We start from the raw sequence: 5,347 nt of genomic DNA, 5'->3' as shown, positions 1-5,347 counted from the left end.
GGTTAAGACAAGTTACTTACCCTTCTGCCTGGCTCTCTTCTGATATATAAATGCTCCCCAACGACTGTACAATAGTAGTTTATGCAATGTTATTTGTCAGCCTACTCCCAGTGCTATTTAAGATGGGCTAGGTGAGAGACATATAACCAGTGAATTGGGACCTTTTATTCCTCTCCAGTAAGGGAAGATGTGTAGAATAGAAACAAAGGGAGAACAAAAAAGGAAGGAGAGGGGGAAATTAGTTGTTTATAACAGGAGTGGTATATACTTAGTCTGGAAAAAGGAACGCATGGTTATAACCACAAATTAACTACACTCTTACAGGTACCAAGGGTTTTTATCTTGTTGTCACTGAGCCAAAGGAAACCCCTTAGGCTAAAACAAACAAAAAGCCCCAAGAGGTGCGAGTGTGCATGTGGAAAAATTAGCCAGAACTGTTGCCACAGTAAGTTTCCGAAGTCAAAAGTCACTGCTAATTTTGTATTCAAGAAAAGGAGAGCCTCCCCCCTCAACAGGCTATCAAACCAGAGATTACCCAAACAGCAGTTCCACAGCTGTTTGGCACAGGTATGAACTGACAAGCATAACCAGCAATCCTTGCTGTGTCTGCCTCATGACAAAACCTGGACCAGTGTGCACTAAAAATAAGGGTGTGAGCCACCTCTAAACACAACCTTCAGATCCTTAAAATCCCTTGAAATTCCCAGGAGGTCGAAGTACTTCTGAAGTTAAAGGCTTTGTTGCTAATGCACCAAAGCACATTTTGGAGTTCAGGAACGTGACAATTCAGCTCAAGAAATATGTGAGAAAAATGAGAGTTTAAACCTAAACATAGCAAGACCGCATTCCTAACTTTCCCCAAGTATATTTCTTTGAAGAGCATACATACTTGTGTTGCTTTTTTCCTCCAGAAAGTTGACTGCTTAAAATAGCTGTCAGCTTTTTAAACAGAGTGATTAATTCCACTCCAGTTATTTCTGTTCAAGGGCACTACTAAATTTAACTGACAATGGGGAAATCTGCTGTTAATGGATGTTTCACATATTTTAAAAAAAACCCAAACAAACATGCTTATTCATTAAGTGTGTGGTGTTTTTTTTAAACTTGATTTTCATTATACAACTGAGTGGTCAACACTTATGAACCACTGACCAAAGCCTTTCAACATGCAAGTATTTTATACCCATTTTTAATGTCTTGGTGTTACAAGAAGCTCAACACTTGTTTTTTTGGGTGCTATTTGCTAGATTTCAAGAGAGATCACCTGGCAAGAAGAGGACATGGAAGGTCTTCATCACTTCTCAGCCACAGATTTCAGAAGCAATTCCAGGGTTCTACATCACAGGTCTGCTACATAAAACTAACCTGCTTGCCATCGTACTGTCCCAGAAGCATAAGATTAATTTAGGAAGCTAGAACAAGACATCTGCACTGAAAAATTAAATAGAAAACTACCTTTTACAAGCTGCACATCAGTTTGATTTTATTACAGATACCCTACCTGCTCCTTCCATGTGCAAAACACAGACAAGCCTCTCGTTGCAGTTTGCTCCTCATTAATTTCTGCCTTTGGCATCAAACTCCTACTACTTTTCTACCGTAGCATCACAAGAACACACTTTATTTCACAGAGGGAACGGCACTACCACGCCTCTACCACACTCTCCCAGGCCCCTGTAGCCACCTCCCACCTCACGACCCCGAGGGGCCCGGGTGGCTCCGCGGGCGGGGCCCCACTCACCTTCGCGGCGCGGGGCAGCGAGCAGAGGCCGCAGGGCAACCACCCTACCCCGCTCAGCCGCCATGAGCCCAGCACCGCCAGCAGGGAGCCACCGCCCTTAAAGGACACGGAGCCGCCAGCGGGGCCGGGCTGGGCTGGGCCAGACCGCCTTGGCGGGGCGTTTAGGGCCGAGACACTTTAACGAGCCCCAGCCGCCGCCTCTCCCCTAACGAGCTCCCCCTGAGGGCCGGCTGCCCCGCTCCACCCTCACCGCTCCCTCGGGTCCACTTTAACCGACCCCGGGGGTGACCGTGACCCCCAGCCAGCCCGGCTGGTCCCGCCGGCCCCCAGCCCGCCCTCACTGGCTGCCCTACGCCCGGCCCGCCCCCGGCCTGCCCTCAGGGGCCCACAGCCCTCCGAGCTGACTAGGGACTACTAGTAACTGCCTACTGACTACTAATAGCTACTAGTAACTGCCTCATAACTGCCCAATAACTATTAGTAACTACAGTATCAGCCTAGTATCTGCCTCACAACTAGTAACTGCCTCAGAACTAGTACCTGTCTAATAACTGCCCTGTAACTACTAGTAAGAGCCTAGTAACTGCCTAATAACTGCTCAATAATGACTAGTAAGATTCTAGTAACATTGTAATAGCTGCCTGGTAACTACTAGTAACACCTTAGTGACTGACTAGTAACTAGTAGTAACTGCCTGAAGTCTGCCTAGCAGCTACTAGTAACTGCAGGCCTCTCCCCTTGCCTTGGGTGGCTCCTCTCTGCCCCCAGCACCCAGAGCACCCCCAAAATTCCCCAAATTGCTGCCAAACCACCAGCCAGCCCTCCCCTTGATCACCCCATCAATCCATCCTTCTTCAGGGGCCAATCCCCCTCAGCCCCCGTTACAGCCACCCACAGGAAAATGGGCAGTCTAATTCCCCCCAAATTCTCCTGTCACCCCAAAAAAGGGGTTTCACTGGGCTGCAGAGCCCACCCTTGCCCTGAGGTGATTACATTTAACGTTTAAAGCTGAATTATAACGACAGGATGAGTCCGAGGGGCACCTGCCTAGTACAGGGTTTTTCCCCCTCTTTTTTTCTTTTTTCTCTCTAATTCACAACTTGTCTGAGTATGCTGCAGTGACTAAACTTGATAAAACTGTGCTTTGGATAAATTTTTGGAGGGCAGTAGAGGGTGCTGTTTGTTCTCCTGTTAGGAGGACGGGACCACTCGCTGCTCCAGCCCAATATCCAGACAGATCCAAAACACAGAATAACCCAGTGCTGAAGGGTTGGCCTTGCTCAGTCCTCCAAAACTGGTGTGCCTCTCCATCTGGCTTTGAAATTCAGTGTGTTTCCGAGAGGTTGAAGGTATGGTCACTGCTCCAAATAGGTATTTAAGCAAGAATCGTTGTATCCAGCCTCTCTTGGCCCTCTTCAACTTCCTTGGTGTTTTCTCTTCAGATTGACACTTTTACCACCATATTTTTGCACACAGCTGGGTCTGAAACCATGGGCCGGTGGTATTGGGGGTCTGATGTGCAGTCAAATGGCTGGTCAAACTGTACGACTCGGCTGAGCACACACCACTGTGGCATTCACTGGACTGAAAGGGGAGAAATGAGACTTTTGTTACGTCCTGTCTCAGCCAAAATGTGGGGTTTTTGTGATCTGAAGGTGTGATGGGTGCATTGTACTGGGTACATGACAGATGACTGCCTGTGCAGAGACCAGGTCTTTCGTAACTCTGTCCTAGAAGGACTTTGATCTATTGGTTTTAGTTAGTTACTTTGAAAAGATACATTCTTTGTTATATTCTTTGTAATTCCATTCTATTCTATTTTATTCTATATTCTGTGTTATCTGGGAATCAGAAATAGTATTTAGTGCGATTAATGACTGGATTCAGTATAGCCACACTCCAAATTGTGTTTTTTTGGGGAAGAAAAAAATCAGCACCCAGTTTTGAGGTGCTAAAGTACTCCTGGCAAAGATACGTATCTAAAAGGTGCTTACACCCAGGGGAATTAAACATGGGTAACAGATGAGGCCAGAGCATCCTGACATCACATATCACAGAAGTAGAGCATTGCAATGAAAATCGTAATTGCTTGTATGGTCTAATTACCTGTAGTGACTTTTCTGTGCTCCACAGCATAAACGGTGGGAGGTTTTGCTGACAGATCTGCAGTGGTTCTGGCCCTCCTCAGGACGAGTGGAGGAGTCTGGTTGTTTGGAGAAGATTGCTCATAATCACACAGACAGCCAGATTACCCTGAATTATGGCGTTGTCGTTTGATATTGTTTGTGCTTGGCACACGTGGGCAAACTATAACACGGGATATTTGTGCTGAAGTGTGATACCATACTTCATTCGTGGGGAAGGAAATTTGCCAGCAGCTTTTAGCAGAAGATGCTGAGCAGTTCTGTGACTGTCTTCAGAGCACGATACTTCCCACTGCCTTGGCAAGGTAAAGCATTTTTTTTTCAGTCATGAGATGCACAGGAATTACCCTCTTTATTTCTCTGCACCTCACTTCCCCTGTTAAGGTTTTTCTGTGCAGCATGGATGTGTGGGAAGAGGTTTGCAAACACTGATATCTGTGCTGTGCTTAGAAATCCAGGAGGAAATAGCATCAGGTTTCCTAGGGGTGGAAGGGTGAGATTAGCAGGAAACAGTCCCGTGAAGTGCTATTGAATGACAAAAAAGTGCTGAATGACAATCGGGACTGGGTTCAGTTTCCACGGACCAGGTTCACTTTTATACATGGAGGCCTTGTCTTGTGTCTCCCTAATCTTGTACTGGCTGCTGGGGGCAGAGAGCAAAGCCAGGGCCTGGCTTCTCACAGGTTTGGTTTCTCTGGTGGACCCTCCTTTTCCATTCAGGTGGCTCAGATTCCCCCATCTCTTCCACAGCTGAGCATTGGAGGTGGGGAGACCTCTCAAATGCAGTGCTGTTTCATAGAGGTTTAGTGCATTCAAAATTGTGTATCTAAGATGTTCTGCTTGCTTCTGCAGCCTGTGCTGAACGGCTGCTGTCCTTCCAGCTCCTGTCACGCTGCTCTGTGCACCCGCTGCTGCTAGCATTTGGGAAGTGACTCCCCTTTTCCAGGCTCTGGTGGCAACAGAGGATGCTGAGAATTTCAAGGCATGTGTTTCCCTGTTATCCCTGCCTTTAAACACGGCGTCCATCTCCTAGAGGGTAAAAATAAAGCAGCATTGTTTAATTTCTGGAAAAAGCCAGATGGCAGTGGAAGAGGTCAGAAATATGCATACCAGCCTTCCCCGTCCCACTGTCTCAGCTGTTGCTTCCTGAGAGACAGAAGCATGTGGTTGCTAAAAATACCCTGCAAAGAGAATCCATTCTCCCTCCAATGGTAGAGTATAAATTAATCTGAGTCTTACATATACAACTGCTTGTGGCTGGGAGAAACAATTCCAAACGTGTTTTTTGGAGAGGGGTTTCCTAATGAAGCAGCAGTCCCAGCTCTGTGCCTTCCCTGCATAGGTCGGTGATATTGCACAGAGGATCTCTGCCTCCTGCCTCTCCTGCTCCCACCCCCTTGCCCTCCTATGGGAAACGGTGTGGCCGGGGGTGGGGGGAAGCCAGCCCTTTTATAAGCGCGGT

The sequence above is a fragment of the Strix aluco genome, chromosome 4 (assembly GCF_031877795.1).
Source record: "Strix aluco isolate bStrAlu1 chromosome 4, bStrAlu1.hap1, whole genome shotgun sequence".
Lineage (NCBI taxonomy): Eukaryota > Metazoa > Chordata > Aves > Strigiformes > Strigidae > Strix > Strix aluco.
This window is presented reverse-complemented; position numbering follows the sequence as displayed.